The following is a 21,032-nucleotide window of genomic DNA, read 5'->3' as shown; positions in this document are numbered from 1 at the left end:
AGATCAGATTGGAATTAGGCCCTCTATCTATTATCTTCTAGAAGCAGCTAGATAAATATTAAGTAGAATCTGATTGGTTGCTATGAGCAACATCACCAGTTCTAAAAAAAAAAACTCCCACCTTAGTAAATTTACCCCTGTTATTATCATTGTGGATTTATATGGTACCACGGTGCTCCTCAGTGCCAGTCAGTGGGGAAAACAGGGCATACTGTACATAAAGCAGTGACACACAAGCTAGATAATAAACCGAGAGCTTACACTGTGTTGGGAAAAGAGCACAGCTGAGACTAGAGGAGCGAGAGTGGATCAAAATGGAGGTTGGGAGAGTTGTAAGGGGGCATCAGTCAGTGTGGGTAGTTTAGGGTAGGTTGCGTCAGGGCTACGGTAAGCTATAAGACTACCACTGAACCCCTGTTAGCTTAGCATTGTATAGTGTGGACAAATTAAATGCAGATTTATTTAAATTTAATGGTATATATTGGTCTGCCAGCAGTCAATGATCTACTTATATGACCACCTTACTGTTCTAACAAGAGGCTGTACTCTGTTTATAATCAGGAACAAAAGACATGTGGATGGAATGTTTACCAGTGAGTTCAGCCGGGCCAGAGGATCGGCGGCTATTCGCAAAATCATTAACTCTGCCATAGCAGGTAAAAGGTAAGAGCCAGCGAGAGCCACCAACAGGGCCAAACTGATGGTTCCACTCAAAAAGACCATGTATAGAAGGACACATTGCAGAGATATCTTTCAAATTTTTGGCTAATTTATAGTTGTTTATACTTCTTTTGCATGAGATGCGCACTTCTATACTGCACATATGCACAAAGCAGCACACATATATATTATCTTGCCTGTCATTGACTGGTGTCTCATTAATCCTGGAGGTGCAAAATGGGGTCAGGCATGCATAGGTAGAGAGGCGTATGGGTGTGTCCATGTAATTGCAGTATTGGAACATATCTTGATGCACCAGCACCAGTCTACATCACCACTAAAGGGGATTCTTGTCCATGTGCACTTTTTCATTGAGGCCTATCAATATTAACAAAGATAAAGGAATTGTCTGTTAAGAGGAAATGTATCACGCCTTGGAGAGAGAGAAAGAGGAGAGGTTTCCCAAAGCAACCAATCAGATTCTTACTGTTATTTCGTAGGCTGGATAAATGACAGTTCGAAGCCTATTGGTTACTTTTACTTTCCCAGAATGTCTTTGGGACTCAAGGCCAAATGTATTAATCTTTAACAAGAGAAAAAGTGGAGATGGATAAAGAGGGATAAGTGACCGGCCAGTCAGTTCCTAACTGCATTCTTCAAACACAGCCGGTGACATGGCAGTTAGGAAGCTGATTGGCTGGTACTTTATCACTCTTTATCCTTCTCCACATTATTTCTTGTTAAAGCTTAATACATTTGGGCCTCAGACTCCCACAATAACAGGATGACCTCCACGTCCCACCCCTTCCTATTCACATTGTATAGTAAGGACAGAGCCAATGATGAGGCAGATCATTTTGCCACGCCCCCTCACCTACCATTAAAATCCCCTCACCCCCCTAATATTATCCAAATAAGTAGCCAGATATGGAGACAAGTATTTGGCAACTAGCCACTTCTGTTTGGCAAGACTGCACAGGAAGTTGGGGTGTAAGAGAAAGGGGAACCGAACACTTTGGATTTTAAATATATTTTCAGTGAGTTGTTACTTTTCTTTTTTCTACATCTCCTTTCAACAAGCAATATTCAAAACTGTCCAGCTAGGTCAGTGGGTCTAGTTGGCAATTTTAGTCCACTGAAGTCACTCCTCAGCTCTGGTCCATCTGTACAGTTACCAGCTAATGAGCTCTTGTCCATCTCTCACCCCGAATCTGCACAATTGTGTACTTAGCCTTATCAGGCTGCAAACAAATAGTGCGAGTAAGAACTGCCATAAAGTGCTGTTATTGCCGTACTAACCCACAGGGGGCGAGAACATCAACCGCAATTGGACTGACCCCAGTAACTTAACTGAGTGATTATTTTCCTGCTAGGGATTTGGAAGAGAACCGTTTTCAAAGAGACTCTACATATTCTGACCCCCAAGCCGATTCTCTGAGGAAGGATGTGTCCGGACTAACCTACAGCACTGCATCAGAACCAAGGTAACTTATACAGCTCAGCATACAACATTCTATAGAGGACACTATACCCATATCATCCAATCAGCTTACAGCTGCCATTTATCTAGTACACTCCCCAAAATGATAGCTAGAATCTCCCCATCTCCCCACTAAATACTCCTATGCTTTCAAAATAATCATTAGTAATTTGATATAGGGCCTAATGGCTATTTGTACACAAACCCGATGGTTTATGTACAAATCCGATGGTGTGGGGCTGTGCAGGTGGAAGACCCTTTCTATGCATGTGCAACAGTGTTTGGCACCCGGCATCGTTCTTCAAAACTGGGGGCTTGTCATCCCCATTTTGAAGGGGTGATGGGTCCAGGGTCTGTGTTGTTGGACACAGACTTACTGAACCTGGGTGTATGGATCCTATGGCCAGCCTAAGTAAGCTCCAGCTTACACAGGCTGGCCGGTGCCTATAACCATCGCAACTGCAGGTTGCAATGGTGATCCGAGGCTGCATCCACAGACGCAGCACTCGGATCCCTGCTAATGCTAAAAGGAGGCATCTATCTCATACAGATGCATCCTATAGATGCCTCCTGCTGCATCCTACAGATGGGTTGGTATCGTGTGACTGCTGTGGGCTCGCTGCCGCTCGCCACGCTGGTTTCACACTTCTTCTATTTCCCTTGTTCACATCTTGTCACATACAGCCCAGTCCTCACGTAGGGGGAGATGTACTAAGTGGTGAAAAGAGTGGAGGAGTGAGCACGTGGAAAAGTTGTCCATGGCAACCAATCAGCTGCTCTGTATAATTTTATAGTATGCAAATTTTAAATATTACTTCAATCCTGATTGGTTGCCATGGGCAACTTCTCCACTGGCTCACTTCTCCTCTCCTTTCACTGCTTAGTACATCTCCCCCACAGGGTGTGATGTATCAATGTGCATTTTGCGGTCAAACCTCTGAAAATGCAGCTTACTGCATATGCACCAAGCTCCATAATGATGGCGATACCCAATAGAAGCCTATGGGCTTTTTTGCATTGCCTTCTGAGAGGGATCCAATCAGATCCCTCTCTGCGCCCCATCAACGCATGCCCAGACAGACTCCCAGGTCCTAAACCTGGAAGTCCTGTGATCGAAAAGGACAGTTCTTATCTGGAGAGCTGCCCTTTGCTGAACTCTTCATGCATATGGTGTTAATAAACGCCAATATGCATGTGATAAGTGGCGGGATGTGCTTGATGTATCCATCCCCACTATTTCAGCCCTGGAAGCCAGCCCAGACAGGTTAGGGTAGGGGACAGGGGAGGGGCATTCTACTGTCGGGATGCTAGTGTTGGTCATGTGACCGCTGGGATCCTCTATCACACCCATTTAAGATTATCAGAACTCTCCTGCCTGATTGACTCCCATCCGCTAGATTAGACCTGACAGCAAAATGTATAAGAAGAAATGACGGCTTTATTTACTATGTTGGGAGAAAGTGTGCACTTAATTACATCTCAGGCATGCAGGGCTAATTGGAATAAGTGATGGTGTCTTAATAGCCTGTTGGCAGGATACTATACCAGCACTTACCCATTTATACTGCATGTTGCATCCATTACTTTTAACTGTTAAGCTGCCCACACATGGAATCACTTTACCGGCAATCTTAGCTGTTTTCAGCGTAATTTATTAGTACTAAGGTTTATTTAATTAGCGCCAGCATATTGCGTTGCGCTTGATAATTGGGAACAAATTGATAATAACACATAACTGGGATTAACAGATAGACAAAGAAGTAAGTGGGCCCTGCTCGCAAGCTTCCAGTCTATAGGGAAATAGGGATTTGATACATGAGTATGGGGGTATTTATCAAAGCATGGAGAGAAAGTGTAGTGATATAAAGCACTAGCCAATCAGATTCTATATCTCCGTGCACAGACTTCTGCCCAGGATTGCAGAGGACTGGTAAGTATTAGTGAACAGCTAAATAACACTAATCCATGTTACATCAATATGATGCAATATATACTGGGAATTACCGGTAGCCACTTCATTTTATACATAAATAGACCCCTCAGGGTAATTTCAATAATGTGTCGCTTTACTGATAGTGTAAGTCAGAAAACTCACTGAGCAGTATAAAGTAATGGTTGCGATCTGGACAATGATGATGTGAATGCAAGGGTCATCCGCGCAGGCTGAATTGCCGGTCACAGTGAGGTCACTGTCACTGATGTTAGCTTGATCCTAGGAGCGGACGTGTTCAGAAAGCATAGTCCCCTTTAGCTGATGCTGTGATGTGTGTGCAGCACCGTTGTACAGTGTCGGACTGGGGCATGAGGGGCCCACCGGGGAATGAAGTGGTAGGGGCCCAAATTTAGAGGTGTGGCTGATTTCCAGAGGGGGTGTTTCCAGCTACCATCTTGGTTTGCCTAACCAGTAGAGAGTGCATCGGCTGGGCACCTTGATAAATATATACATTAAATACTACTAGTGCATGCATGATATTGTACAAGAAAGGCACTGTAGAAAATACACCATAGTCCTGTGCAGTATAAGGTAACATATTTGTAATGTATAATTCAAGAGCACAGTCTGGAACCTGATCCCTAGATGAGGAGGAAGGCCCACAGGCAGTAGGGCTCACCGGTGGTTTCCCCTGTACCCTTGTGGGCCAGTCCAACCCTGCCGTTGTAGTAATCAATACAAATGCAGAAATGCGAGATAATGGTAGTCAGAAGGTCCATCTGGTGAGCTGATATTGTATGAAATATAAATGCGTGAGGCTGTGGCAGTCAGAAGTATGGAGAACAAGTCCTTGACGCGTTTCTTTGCGTAACACTTTTTTTTCAGAAGGCAAATGTTGGTGCAGTTCGGTTGATGGCCTTATACAGTATGTAAGCAAAAGTATTTTATATTAAATTTCATAAAATACAGGCAACCAATGTAAGGCCTGACAAAGCAATACAGCAATAGAGGTGCGTTTTACGAAGAAGATCAGGAAACCGTTGCATTAAAAATAGATTGTAGGGGTGAAAGTCTGTTTAGGGGATGACTAGTAATGAGCAACTTAATCAACTATCATCCCATTTTCTCTACAGTTTACTTCTCATAAAACTAGGCAGATCTTTGCTGTCTTATTGGCACGCAATGGACACTTCTAACAATAGCAGAATACAAGGAATATCTTTTTCATTATAAGGCATAGATGAAACTTCTTGTGAAAATGTTTTTTTAATATTTTATTTATATTTTATTTAAGGTATAATTTAACGCCATCACCTGCAATACCGCCCTTTGGTGCAGTTTGCTCAGTGTGGCCCCTTGCCTGAACCCAGTTCATTTGCTCACAGTTTTATACAGTTGTTGATTGGAGTCAAAAAAGTTTAGACTGGTTGGGGTAAATTTACCTTGATGGGAATTCTATTTAAGATGGGATGCTGTCCATAGCAACCAATCAGATTCTACTTTTCATTTATTGAGCACCTTCCAGAATATAATACCTGTTATCTGACTGGTTGCTATGGGCAACATCCCATCTTAAATAGAACTTCCATCTTAGTAAATTTACCCCGAAATCTTTAGAAAAGTGGATGTGATTTTTCCACATAATTCTATTTCTTATTACTGCTCTGCATGAGCTGTTTAAATTATTATTATTATTATTATTATTATTATTATTATTAGGGTGTTTTTTACATTCAGTTTGTATTCTTAAAGTAAAATGATTACACCTGAATGCTTTATATTATACACTTAAAATATAAAAATGACTCTTTAGAGAAGCGATACACTGGAGTAAATAGTGGCATCTTTTCAGACTTTTGAGATTGCTGTAGTCACAAAGGGCCTAATTCAGACCTGATTGTAGCGCTGCGATCAGTTACTCAGACATGCGGGGGTACGCCCAGCACAGGGCTTGTCCGCCCCGCATTTCTGGCCCTTCGCCCCGCACAGGTACAAAAGCATTGCACAGCGGCGATGCTTTTGTACCTGAAGTGTAGCTCCCTACCAGTGCAGCTTCTGCGCACTAGCAGGGAGCTACTTATCGCTTCCTGGGTCGCAGCAGCTGTGTGTGATGTCACGCAGCCGTCGCGGCCCGCCCCCCGCACGGTCCAGGCATGCCTGCATTGCCTGGGCTGCGCCCCTAAAACGGCTGTCTAGCGCCGCCGGCCCACCCTCTCCCACCCAGCGTCTGCCTCAGCCTGTCAATCAGGCAGAGGTGATCGCTAGGCTGAGATGCCGATAGCATCTCTGGCATGCGCCGGTGCACTGCGGGGCCTGCGCAGTTCAGACCTGATCGCTCGCTGAGCGAAAACGCACATCACCGATCAGTTCTGAATTAGCCCCAATAAGTTTTATTCGCCTCATTCAGAGAGGTACGCAGAGCCGATATTTTATGGAACTGAACGATTACCATCAGACTGCGCACGTGCTGCAACTGCATTGCTCATGCACCAAGGTGCCGCTGCAAACCCGTACACAGTGAGGATTCCTTCACAAAGTGATTGGAAGGAAGTGGCCATTTTGGGGTGTTAATATGGTGTTAGTGGGGAGTGGTTGTTAAAACGCAGGCATGTCATGCCCATTTTTGGGGCGTGTATCTGACTGCAGCTGCGAGCCCTAACGTACAAAAACATGGGGCCTGCGTGATTACTGCCGGGTCCAGACTGTGTAGCCATAGGTCCTCCCTTCAGCCCCTATGTTCCTTTATCTTGCGTATAGGCTGCAAATGTTTACACAAATGTTAATGAGTTGCAGTAGTTCCGGTGGGCGTCTCTTTTTATTTCTGGGTGGCAGCTTTACTTGCTGATATCTGCAGTGTTGCAGAGGAAATTGCACTTGCAGCTGCATTAGCGTACTTCTCTGAATCAGGCCCTAAATACGTTTCTGTATTCTAAGTTACACAATTTTTAAACCATCTCTAATCTTAAACATATCATATAGATGAACCACCTTCATTAACTGTTAAACTTTCTCCCACTTCATGTAGGTGCAAAAGTTAAATCTCGTAGCTAACGCATTTCAAGATCTGTGTTCCTATTTATCCAGGGCCATCTTAACGTATAGGCACACTGGGCAGATGCCCAGAGCATCATTATTCTAGGGGCCTTTAACCAGCGGTGGGCTGTGCCGGAGGACATCTGCCTCCAGGGCTGGTGCCTCCGAAGCGTCTTGGGAGGCAGGTAAAGAATGCTTCCCGGCTGCTCTAATTGTGAATTACACCCAACCAGAGCGGCCAGGCAGCATTCTCTACCTGCCTCCCAGGCTGCAGCATGCTGTCTCTACCTGCCTCCCAGGCTGCAGCATGCTGTCTCTACCTGCCTCCCAGGCTGTCAGCATGCTGTCTCTACCTGCCTCCCAGGCTGCAGCATGCTGTCTCTACCTGCCTCCCAGGCTGTCAGCATGCTGATTGGTAGATAGCTGGAGTGCAGCATTCTCTACCTGCCTCCCAGGCTGCAGCATGCTGTCTCTACCTGCCTCCCAGGCTGCAGCATGCTGTCTCTACCTGCCTCCCAGGCTGTCAGCATGCTGATTGGTAGATAGCTGGAGTGCAGCATTCTCTACCTGCCTCCAGCCAGACAGCTAATGGCTGTCGGCTTGCTGATTGGTGGATGGTTTTCCAGCAATCAGAATACTGACAGCCATTCACAGCCATTCACTGTATGGAAGCATGTGGAGAGACAGTGCGAGACCGCAGGAGGGGTAAGTTATGACTTTTTTTATTATTATTATTATTATTATTATTATTCCTGTGAATGTGTGGGTAGGAGTCCCAGTGCATTATTTTGCTAAGGGCCTTCAATTCTGTTAAATGGTCCTGTATTTATTCCCCGAAAATAACCATTTGTATCCCCCGAATATACTATGGATGGAATGCAGCAGATAACTCCGATATTTGTCATGCTCCTGCATTTTCATCCACAAATGCAGCCTCCTTAGGTTTCAGTGCTGCCAGATTTACCAGGCTCCAGCATGCAAAGCATACCGAGGCTTTGCCCTGATAGGACAACGCCACCTCCAGATGCCGTTACCATATAGTCGCCTGTGGGCTACAATTTTGCTGATTTTTCCAATGACGGATGTGCTAGCGGGATATAGTTACATTTCCGGCATTTGGGATCCCAGCGGTCAGGATACCGACGCCAGAATCCCGACCACTGACAATGCCGCCAGCCAGAATCCTGGCTAACAGGGGTTATTCCCACTCATGGGTGTCCACGACACCCACAGAGTGGGAATAGAACCTGTGGCGAGTGCAGCGAGCCCACAAGGGGCTTTGTTGCGCTCGCCCCCCTGTCGGCATTCTAGTGGCCGGGATCCCGGGATCGGTATGCTGACCACCGGGATCCTGGCCGTCAGCATCCCATACCCAACGCGTGCTGGCTGATACGTGCATGCATATTGGCTGCAGGGGGCACGAACCAGACGGCAGTGTGATACCGTTCCGCTAACACACTGCTTACAGCGCATCACTAGAACGGGATATTATCCAAGCCCATCTCCTGGTAAGAGGATTTTGGTGAATTTGTGTGAAAATATGAATCTTACATTGCAAATTTGGGTAAAAAATATTTCTCATATCTGCATTAAAAATACGGATTGTGATAAATAGCCCCCCCCCCCCCCCCGAAAGGCGTACTTTCCTTGCACCTGCACACTCCTTACTGTACTGCGCTGTAGTTAATCTGCCATTAATTCACCTTGCCGAGTTTAAAATACATGTAAGCATCAATAAGGGCTTAAGTTGTGTGGAGGGCTGCTGAGACCTCTGAAGGACCCTGATACTGGGGTGGTGACACATCCATCAATGTTCGTTTTGAAGAGGTTGTGGGTTGCCAAAAGCCACTGAGGGCATTGTGGCCATGATAATTTGTATGTACCCCCCCCCCCCAGAGAGGTCCATATAGTATGTATGTACCACCCCCTAGAGAGGCCCAGATACTATGTATGTGCCTCCCTCCTAGAGAGGCCCAGATACTATGTATGTACCTCCCCCTAGAGAGGCCCATATACTATGTATGTACCTCCCCCCTAGAGAGGCCCAGATACTATGTATGTATCTCCCCCCTAGAGAAGCCCAGATACTATGTACGTACCTCCCTCCTAGAGAGGCCCAGATACTATGTATGTACCTCCCTCCTAGAGAGGCCCAGATACTATGCATGTACCTCCCCCTAGAGAGGCCCAGATACTATGTATGCACCTCCCGCCTAGAGAGGCCCAGATACTATGTATGTATCTCCCCCCTAGAGAGGCCCAGATACTATGTATGTACCTCCCTCGTAGAGAGGCCCAGATACTATGTATGTACCTCCCTCCTAGAGAGGCCCAGATACTATGTATGTACCTCCCCCTAGAGAGGCCCAGATACTATGTATGTACCTCCCCCCTAGAGAGGCCCAGATACTATGTATGCACCTCCCCCCTAGAGAGGCCCAGATACTATGTATGTACCTCCCCCCTAGAGAGGCCCAGATACTTTGTATATATCTCCCCTCTAGAGAGGCCCAGATACTATGTATGTACCTCCCTCCTAGAGAGGCCCAGATACTTTGTATGTATCTCCCCCCTAGAGAGGCCCAGATACTATGTATGTGCCTCCCCCCTAGAGAGGCCCAGATACTATGTATGTACCTCCCCCCTAGAGAGGCCCAGATACTTTGTATGTATCTCCCCCCCTAGAGAGGCCCAGATACTATGTATGTGCCTCCCCGCTCTCGGTGCCCAGGTTGTTCATATGTCCAGTGCAATCATGTCCATTTAGGACATCTACGACCAGTTACTCTGACATGCGGGGATGCGCCCAGCACAGGGCTAGTCTGCCCCGCATGTCAGTCCCTGCTAGGCAGAGGTGATCGCACCAGTGAGATGCTGATAGCATCTCACCATCTGCACATGCGCAGGGCGCCTGCCGCGCGTGCGCACTGCGCATAATAATTCAGACAGCAGTCTGAATTACCCCCAAGAGCACTTACATAGAACTTTTATTAAGCCACAGGGCCTTGACTGCTCAACTTGAATTTTAAACTACTATCAAGCAGATTGCTGATTACCCGTCATTACATGACGCTGACTAAGTTAGGCAGGTGTAACTTTGTAGGACTGCTTACATTAGAGACAAACAATTATCATGTCTTCCTAATTTTATGGTGTAAATAAAACCTACATTTCACATCAGTGACCTCAGTCTCAGAAATACATTAATCTAATCACAGAGAAATTACTTGCTACAACTAAATACCTGATTGTTATTGTTATTGTTATGTCATTTGTTTATTTATTCATTTATTTTTAAAGAATTGTAACCTATTTATCCGGTGAAAGCAAAACATTGTCTGAGGCTGGGGCCACACATGGTGGCCAAGCCCACTTGGCCGCAAGGAGACTGCACATGGGCACCTATGCAGTCGCCCACACACGTCATTGACACACTACCTTCACACACAGTGATCCGCTACCTCCCACACTACATTACTGCATTTCCTTCCCACACCACATTACGATGCTACCTCCCAACACATTACTGCACTACCTTTCCACACACTGTAAACCTACTCTACATCCCTATACTACCTCCCCATACTACTTCAGTGCACTGCAGTCCCGCCACCGCCGGATCCAACCGTAGCATGCTGCGGTTGTGCTGGATGGCAGGACGATGGGATTTCAGTGTGAACACATACTGTACACTGTGTTCTATGAAATCCTGTGTGTCAATGACCGGATCCAGTTCTGCGACATCCCGCAGAACAGGATCGGTGTGCATACAGAACGCCCCTCCCGGCTAAGGAACGGAACCCGCTTGGCCACTCCCAGCCTAAAAGTGCATACACACGGAGTGATTGTGACTTTGAGTGATTTTGACTGAGCAATCTACCTTGAACTGGCAGTAGGCGATTTTGACGGGTGTTGTAGTGTACCGGCGCCGGAAGCCTGACTGCTGGCATACCGACAGCGTGGCGAGCGCAAATGAGCCCCTTGTGGGCTCGCTGCGCTCGCCACGCTGTTTATTCTCCCTCCAGGGGGGTCGTGGACCCCCAAGAGGGAGAAGAACTGTCGGTATGCCGGCTGTCGGGATTACGGCGCCGGTATACTGTGCGAACGGGATCCCGACAGCCGGCAACCTGAAGACCACCCGATTTTGACTTTCTGTACCAGCAATTTTGTTCATGGGCGATTTGGCTATGGGTGATTTTGGCTATGTCATACTTTGGCAGCGTCATAGTCAATATTGCCTCTCCTGCACAGTCTATTTTTCCTAGCGATAGTGACCTGGCGGGGACGCGCATCGCTATCGCTCACTGTGTACACACAGGGCGATATGCCTTAGCGATTTTGACTATATAGTCAAAATCGCTGAGCCATATCGCTCCGTGTGTACACACCTTGCTTCCGCTCTAATCTGTATTTAAAAATGAAGTGTCTGATGTAGATCTGGTCGTAAATCCATTTCGCCCTTTAAAGATGCCAGTTTGTCATACTGTACATGTGCCTAATTTGCCCCTGTATTTGGAGCTGAGCAAATCATAGGCTTGCGGCCCTATGCTCGTGGAAAGGTGCGTCAGCGGTGTGCACATGTAAAAGCAGGAGAGTAGGTGTGCAGAGGCACAAGTGATTTGCATCAACGATTTTTACTTTAAAGCACATATAGATATAATACAATACAAAGTTGCAGCTATCAAATGATATGTACAGTGTCAGGCGGGAAGGGGGGGGGGGGGGGGGGGAGATGGCCCGCCAGGGGAATGCTTTGGTAGGGGCTCGTGCTTAAAAGTGCTGTCAGTCACCAGAGGGGGTGTGGCCAGCCACCGCAGAAGCTTGGCTAACCATTATAGAGTGCATGGTCTGGGGCCCTTTATAAATATATACAGCAAATACTGATAGTGCATGCATGATAATGTACCAGACTGATAACAGCAGTGTACTGTAGTGAATACACCATGATTCTAGGAATGTAGTATAATATAACATACTGTAGTTATAATGATTAAGAACATGATAGTTATCCTGTCTATATATACAACATTAATGTACTGTACATGTGACATGGGGAGCGCTCTACTGACCGGCCAGTGTCTAAAACTCAGTGAGAACTGTATTGGTCTAGTAAAGCCAAAATACATGCCATTGCAAGATCAATTCAACTATCTAAGCTCTTACCACTGGGATAATGTATTTGCAGGTTAGTGAATGAATGCAGAGCTGTAATGCCAATCCAATGACTGGCAGGAATTGTATTCATTATGTTAAAGCCCGCAGCCAACAAGAGGAGGGTACTGGGTTGTGTCGTCGTGACCACCCACTTTGATTGGCAGGAAGGCTGATCTTGGTTTAGTTGCTATAGAAGAGACCCAAGCACTCATGTTAATCTGTGGCCCTGTTCCACCAGGCAGCTGACACTAACAGACTACATAGCAATATATAATTTGAGTGCACAGTCTGGAACCTGAACCCTAGAGAAGGGGGTTGGGCCTTAGGCAGTGGTGCCCACTGGGAATTTTCCCTGTACCCCTGTGGACCAATCTGACTCTGGATATATACAGTATACCTCAAATACTGCTGCAAACATGTAAGTGTACAGATCGTGTTTGCATGTACCCAAAAGTCGCACTTTTACTTTTAACACTATGGGGCAGATTCAATTGCCGTCGGGTTTTGGTATTTGATTGTTGGACTGAAAATGGAACATGGTGATCTGTACCGAAATCACAGCATCGTTTTTCTCGCAACCCTAGAGCAAGACTGATTTTTCCTAAAATCGTTAATAGTAGGAAAAATCACGGGAACTTGCTCTGTGACCCTGGCGGTACCCCTAAGCCCCGCACCCCAGGACTAACTAAGCAATTGGAAGTTTCCAATTAGCACAATTAGTCAGCAATTACTCACCTTCTGAAGCAGTGTCTTCTAGTCCATCGCCGGGAGCCGGGCCTTCTGCAGCTACGGTGAGCATGTAGTGTGTGTAAGTGTTTGCAAATGAGTAAAGGGGGGTACACACGGAGAGATCCATGCTTAAATTCTAAGCAATCTGACTAGATTGCTTAGAAGTTAAGCACGGATCTCCCCATGTATAAGCCCCACAGTGATAGCGATGCACGGCCCCGCATGTTGCTATTGCCGGTGCTAGATTGGCCTGCACACCCAGCGGTGAAATGAGCGTCTCCCCTCGCTCAGCACACATTGCACTGTGTGCTGAGCGGGGGAGAGATGTGTGCTGAGCGGTATGTGCTAGATCGCTCAGCACACATCTCTGGCTCACATCTCCCCGTGTGTACTTGCCATATAAGTGTCTGTGACCTCCCCCATGTAATTTATTCTTCCCCAAGCTGGCCGCTGGGAGAACTACATCTCTCAGCAGCCCTTGCACCACCCAGCACCCCCAAGAGCATCCCAGTAGCCCCCTCCCCAGTGTAAAGATGAAGGGAAGACCACCAGAGGGGTGAGTATCATTTTCTTCTCTTTTTATGAATGTTGCAGGGTTTTCAGTGCTGAAAACCCTGCAACCACTTTTTTTAATTGGATACCACGGGAATCGGGAACGTGCATATCCGCATATTGCAATGTTGGGTTTTACCTCGCTAAACCTTGCACTCAATTGAATTCCTCCTAAGTCAGACATGAACAACATATTTTCTTCTCTTAACAGGTCAGATGAGAACAGTCTGAGTGATGTAACAGACGGGCAGCTGTGCCTCGCTCTCTTCAATCTGCTGTACAGACCACCCTATCAGTCACAGCAGCTGTACAGTACACAGGTAACCGATCACTTCTAAAGCAATGGGGGATCATTCAAATGAATATCAGTCAGTTCATGAGGATATCAGCAGGATAACCACAGCATGGGAGCACAGCAACAGCCCTTTACATGAAATGAGCCAACGCAGCTAGGACTTCCTTCCTGCATGATTGAGCCAGTGAAGCACAAAACCACATCAATGATATATATATTAATTGTGCCTTGTGCACTCATTGCAATATTGCTGTAACCTGGGGGCAGATATACTAAGCCTTGGTCAGTGATAAAGTGAAGAGAGATAAAGTAGCAGCCAATTAGCTCCTGTCATTTTTCAAACAAACCCTGTTACTGTAGGTATCCGTTTGGATGGTCAACCATGTTATGGTCGACATTCATTAGGTCGACCACTATTGGTCGACATTGACATGGACGACATGGACACATGGTCGACACATGAAAATGGTTGACACATGAAAGGTCGACACATGAAAAGGTCGACATGAGTTTTTTTCAAACTTTTCCATACTTTACGATCCACGTGGACTACGATTGGGAACAGTAATCTGTGCCGAGCGCAGCGGTAGCGGAGCGAGGCACCTTTGCCCGAAGCATGGCGAGAAAACTACACCAAAATAAGTTAAAAAAAACTCATGTTGACATTTTCATGCGTTGACCTTTTCATGTGTCGACCATTTTCATGTGTCGACCATTTATCCATGCCGACCATGCCAATGTCGACCAATAGTGGTCGACCTAATGACTGTCGACCATAACATGGTCGACCATTGGTACCAAAACTGTTACTGTACATGACACTTAGGAGCCGATTGACTGGTACTTTATCTCTCTCCACTTATATCTCTCCAAGGCTGAGTACATCTCCCCCTGACCTTTTTTCAGCCCCACACCATGGGTGGATCTCAATTCTGCGCAATGATAGCAAAGTGCCTCCAGAACAGTCAGGCACTTCACCACCCTCGCTCCCCAGGGAGCTGCACAGGAAATGTAGTGATGTTTGGCTACCGTGCTAACTGGTAATGTGCACAGACCAACGTTGCACTAAACTGATCCCTCCATCTCCCATGTCTTTACAAGTGGCTAAATGTATATTATATCTATGCACATAATGTATATCAATAGTCCTATTACTGCATCTTTATAAGTGTGATGAGAACCCAGAGAGAGTTAGCTTTGGGTGGGTTATCTTGTTTCTGTGCAGGGTAAATACTGGCTGCTTTATTTTTACACTGCAATTTAGATTGCAGATTGAACACACCCCACCCAAATCCATCTCTCTCTGCACGTTATATCTGCCTCCCCTGCAGTGCACATGGTTTTGCCCAACTGCTAACAAAGGTGGTCATTCCGAGTTGTTCGCTCGTTGCCGATTTTCGCTATATTGCGATTAGTCGCTTACTGCGCATGCGCAAGGTTCGCAGAGCGCATGCGCTTAGTTATTTTACTCAAAAGTTAGGTATTTTACTCACGGCATAACGAGGATTTTTCATCGTTCTGGTGATCGTACTGTGATTGACAGGAAGTGGGTGTTTCTGGGCGGAAACTGGACGTTTTCTGGGCATGTGCGAAAAAACGCTTGCGTTTCTGGGAAAAACGCGGAGTGGCTGGAGAAACGGGGGAGTGTCTGGGCGAACACTGGGTGTGTTTGTGACGTCAAACCAGGAACGAAACTGACTGAACTGATCGCAGTGGCAGAGTAAGTGTCGAGCTACTCAGAAACTGCAAAGAAATTTCTTTTCGCAATTCTGCTAATCTTTCGTTCGCAATTCTGCTAAGCTAAGATACACTCCCAGTAGGTGGCGGCTTAGCGTGTGAAAAGCTGCTAAAAGCAGCTAGCGAGCGAACAACTCGGAATGAGGGCCAAAGTTCCTGCTGCGATCAATTCAGAATTACCCCCTTTGGTGGCAGAGCAAGTCTGACATCATCTCATTCATAAATTGTCTCATTTACTTTCTAAAGGTGTTTCAGCAAAACAGACTGAAGGGGCAATGTATCAAGCCTTGGAGAAAGATAAGGTGGGAAGTTGCCCAAAGCAACCAATACGCGTCTGAGACTGTGCTAGATAAGTATCAGAAGCTGAGTGGTTGCTCTGGGCAATTGCTCCACTGTATCTCCTTCCAAGGCTTGATACATCTCCCCCTGAGAATTAAACAAATAATATTTGGTTGCTTATATGTCCTGACAAATGGGTGTCAACCCTTACTTGTTCTGTTACACATTTATCTCCAGACATGTATATGTCCTGAACTACAGGCTTACAGTCTAATACCACTAGCCAGGAGCAATATTCGGCCGACACAGCGGAGTGGCCGCAGATCCCACATTGGTTACTGAGCAGGGAATTCTCAGCTAACAAAAAAATATCGCTGAGGCAGCTGAACAGCACTCAGATGTGCCAGTGCTTTAAGGGTTAACGTAATAATAAGAATTTACTTACCGATAATTCTATTTCTCGGAGTCCGTAGTGGATGCTGGGGTTCCTGAAAGGACCATGGGGAATAGCGGCTCCGCAGGAGACAGGGCACAAAAAAGTAAAGCTTTTACCAGATCAGGTGGTGTGCACTGGCTCCTCCCCCTATGACCCTCCTCCAGACTCCAGTTAGGTACTGTGCCCGGACGAGCGTACACAATAAGGGAGGCAATTTGAATCCCGGGTAAGACTCATACCAGCCACACCAATCACACCGTACAACTTGTGATCTAAACCCAGTTAACAGTATGATAATAGAAAGAGCCTCTTAAAGATGGCTCCTTAACAATATAACCCGAATTTGTTAACAATAACTATGTACAGTATTGCAGATAATCCGCACTTGGGATGGGCGCCCAGCATCCACTACGGACTCCGAGAAATAGAATTATCGGTAAGTAAATTCTTATTTTCTCTATCGTCCTAAGTGGATGCTGGGGTTCCTGAAAGGACCATGGGGATTATACCAAAGCTCCCAAACGGGCGGGAGAGTGCGGATGACTCTGCAGCACCGAATGAGAGAATTCCAAGTCCTCTTTTGCCAGGGTATCAAATTTGTAGAATTTTACAAACGTGTTTTCCCCCGACCACGTAGCTGCTCGGCAGAATTGTAATGCCGAGACCCCTCGGGCAGCCGCCCAAGATGAGCCCACCTTCCTTGTGGAATGGGCCTTAACAGATTTAGGCTGTGGCAGGCCTGCCACAGAATGAGCAAGTTGAATTGTGTTATAAATCCAACGAGCAATCGTCTGCTTAGAAGCAGGGGCACCCAACTTGTTGGGTGCATATAGTATCAACAGCGAGTCAGATTTTCTGACTTCAGCCGTCCTTGAAATGTATATTTTTAAGGCTCTGACAACGTCCAACAACTTGGAGTCCTCCAAGTCGCCAGTGGCCGCAGGCACCACAATAGGTTGGTTCAGGTGAAACGCTGATACCACCTTAGGGAGAAAATGCGGACGAGTCCTCAGTTCTGCCCTATCCGAATGGAAGATTAGATAAGGGCTTTTATAAGATAAAGCCGCCAATTCAGATACTCTCCTGGCGGAAGCCAGGGCCAGTAACATAGTCACTTTCCATGTGAGATATTTAAAATCCACCTTTTTCAATGGTTCAAACCAATGGGATTTGAGGAAATCTAAACCTACATTTAGATCCCACGGTGCCACCGGAGGCACCACAGGAGGCTGTATATGCAGTACTCCTTTAACAAAAGTCTGTACCTCAGGAACTGAGGCCAATTCTTTTTGGAAGAATATTGACAGGGCCGAAATTTGAACCTTAATAGATCTCAATTTGAGACCCATAGACAATCCTGATTGTAGGAAATGTAGGAAACGACCCAGTTGAAATTCCTCCGTCGGAACACTCCGATCCTCGCACCACGCGACATATTTTCGCCAAATGCGGTGATAACGTTTCGCGGTGACTTCCTTCCTTGCCTTAATCAAGGTAGGAAAGACTTCTTCTGGAATGCCTTTCCCTTTTAGGATCTGGCGTTCAACCGCCATGCCGTCAAACGCAGCCGCGGTAAGTCTTGAAAGAGACAGGGACCCTGTTGTAGCAGGTCCCTTCTCAGAAGTAGAGGGCACGGGTCGTCCGTGACCAACTCTTGAAGTTCCGGGTACCAAGTCCTTCTTGGCCAATCCGGAGCCACTAGTATTGTTCTTACTCCTCTTCACCGTATAATCTTCAATACCTTTGGTATGAGAGGCAGAGGAGGAAACACATATACTGATTTGTACACCCAAGGTGTTACCAGTGCGTCCACAGCTATTGCCTGTGGATCTCTTGACCTGGCGCAATACTTGTCCAGTTTCTTGTTGAGGCGAGACGCCATCATGTCTACCATTGGTCTTTCCCAACAGTTTATTAGCATGTGGAAGACTTCTGGATGAAGACCCCACTCTCCCGGGTGAATATCGTGTCTGCTGAGGAAGTCTGCTTCCCAGTTGTCCACGCCCGGGAAGAACACTGCTGACAGTGCTATTACGTGATTCTCCGCCCAGCGAAGAATCTTGGCAGCTTCTGCCATTGCACTCCTGCTTCTTGTGCCGCCCTGTCTGTTTACATGGGCGACCGCCGTGATGTTGTCCGACTGAATCAACACCGGTTTTCCTTGCAGGAGTGGTTCCGCCTGGCTTAGAGCATTTTAGATTGCTCTTAGTACCAGAATGTTTATGTGAAGAGACTTTTCCAGGTTCGTCCATACCCCCTGGAAGTTTCTTCCTTGTGTGACTGCTCCCCAACCTCTCAGGCTGGCGTCCGTGGTCACCAGGATCAAATCCTGTATGCCGAATCTGCGGCCCTCCAATAGATGAGCCTTTTGCAACCACCACAGAAGATATACCCTTGTCCTTGGCGACAGGGTTATTCGCAGGTGCATCTGAGGATGCGACCCTGACCATTTGTCCAACAGATCCCTTTGGAAAATTCTTGCATGGAATCTGCCGAATGGAATTGCTTCGTAAAAAGCCACCATTTTTCCCAGGACTCTTGTGCATTGATGTACAGACACCTTTCCTGGTTTTAGGAGGTTCCTGACAGGTCGGATAACTCCTTGGCTTTTTCCTCGGGAAGAAAAACCTTTTTCTGAACCGTGTCCAGAATCATCCATAGGAACAGCAGACGTATCGTCGGAAAACAGCTGCGATTCTTGGAATATTTAGAATCCAGTCGTGCCGTCGAAGAACTACTTTAGATAGTGCTCTTCCGACCTCCAACTGTTCTCTGGAACTTGCCCTTTTCAGGTCGTGCAAGTAAGGGATAATTTAGATGCCTTTTTTCTTTGAAGAAACATCTTTTCGGCCATTACCTTGGTAAAAAGGCCCGGGGTGCCGTGGATAATTCAAACGGCATCGTCTGAAACTGATATTGACAGTTCTGTACCACGAACCAGAGGTACCCTTGATGAGAAGGACAAAATTTGGACATGGAGGTAATCCTTGATGTCCAGGGACACCATATAGTCCCCTTTTTTCCGGTTCGCTATCAATGCTCTGAGTGACTTTATCTCGATTTGAACCTTTTATGTAAGTGTTCAAAACATTTTAGATTTAGACTATGTGTCACCAAGCCGTCTGGCTTCAGTACCACAATATAGTGTGGAAAAATAATACCCTTTTCCTTGTCGTAGGAGGGGTACTTTGATTATCACCTGCTGGATATACAGCTTGTGAATTGTTTCCAATGCTGCCTCCCTGTCGGAGGGAGCCGTTGGTAAAGCAGACTTCAGGAACCTGCGAGGAGAAGATGTCTCGACTCTCCAATCTTTACCCCTGGGATAATACTCGTACGATCTAGGGGTCAACTTGCGAGTGATCCCACTGCGCCCTGAGACTCTTGAGACTACCCCCCCACCTTGAGTCCGCTTGCACGGCCCCAGCGTCAAGCTGAGGACTTGGCAGACGCGGTGGAGGGCTTCTTTTCCTGGGAAAGGGCTGCCTGCTGCAGTCTACTTCCCTTACCTCTATGTCTGGGCAGATATGACTGGCCTTTTGCCTGCATGCCCTCATGGGAAAGGAAAGATTGAGGCTGAAAAGACGGTGTCTTTTTTAGCTGAGATGTAACTTGGGGTAAAAAGGTTGGATTTCCCAGCTGTTGCTGTGGTCCCCAGGTCCGATGGACCGACCCCCAAATAACTCCTTCCCTTTATACAGCAATACTTTCATCTGCCGTATGGGATCTGTATCACCTGACCACTGTCGTGTCCCTGACATCTTCTGGGAGATATGGACAACGCACTTATCTTGATGCCAGAGAGCAAATATCCCTCTGTGCATCTCACATACATATATATAGAATGCATCCTATTAAATGCTCTACATGAATAAAATATTTTCAGTCAGGGAATCCGACCAAGCCAACCCAGCACTGCATCTCCAGGCTGATGGCGATCGCTGGTCGCAGTATAACCACCGTATGTGTGTATATACTTTTTAGGATATTTTTCCAGCTTCCTATCAGCTGGCTCCTTGAGGGCGGCCGTATCTGGAGACGGTAACGCCACTTGATAAGCGTGTGAGCGCCTTATCACCCTAAGGGGTGTTTCCCAACGTACCCTAATTTCTGGCGGGAAAGGGTATAACGCCAATATTTGCTATCGGGGTAACCCTACGCATCATCACACACTTCATTTTATTTTATCTGATTCAGGAAAAACTACAGGTAGTTTTTTCACTCCCACATAATACCCTTTCTTGTGGTACTTGTAGTATCAGAAACACGTAACACCTCCTTCATTGCCCTTAACGTGTGGCCCTAATGAGAAATACGTTTGTTTATTCACCGTCGACACTGTATTCAGTGTCCGTGTCTGTGTCTGTGTCGACCGACTGAGGTAAATGGGCGTTTTTAAAACCCCTGACGGTGTTTCTGAGACGCCTGGACCGGTCCTAATAGATTGTCGGCCGTCTCATGTCGTCAACCGACCTTGCAGCGTGTTGACATTCTCACGTAATTCTCTAAATAAGCCATCCATTCCGGTGTCGACTCCCTAGAGAGTGACATCACCATTACAGGCAATTTCTCCGCCTCCTCACCAACATCGTCCTCATACATGTCGACACACACGTACCGACACACAGCACACACACCGGGAATGCTCTGACAGAGGACAGGACCCACTAGCCCTTTGGGGAGACAGAGGGAGAGTCTGCCAGCACACACCAAAAACGCTATAATTATATAGGGACAACCTTAT

General features: G+C 46.6%; 1 long non-coding RNA gene across 1 annotated transcript in view; it reads left to right on the top strand.

Moving 5' to 3' along the window:
- Window positions 1-1,739: 1,739 nt before the first annotated feature.
- Window positions 1,740-21,032, top strand: part of LOC134965034 (uncharacterized) — a 33,531-nt gene continuing 14,238 nt past the window's right edge. Inside the window, exons 1-2 of the long non-coding RNA XR_010188275.1 lie at window positions 1,740-2,144; window positions 13,753-13,861. This is a non-coding gene — a long non-coding RNA (uncharacterized LOC134965034). The remainder of the gene's footprint in view (window positions 2,145-13,752; window positions 13,862-21,032) is intronic.

The sequence above is a fragment of the Pseudophryne corroboree genome, chromosome 10, assembly GCF_028390025.1.
Source record: "Pseudophryne corroboree isolate aPseCor3 chromosome 10, aPseCor3.hap2, whole genome shotgun sequence".
Classification (NCBI taxonomy): Eukaryota; Metazoa; Chordata; class Amphibia; order Anura; family Myobatrachidae; genus Pseudophryne; species Pseudophryne corroboree.
Note: the sequence above shows the minus strand (reverse complement) of the source record. Positions and strands in the feature narration are given on the sequence as shown.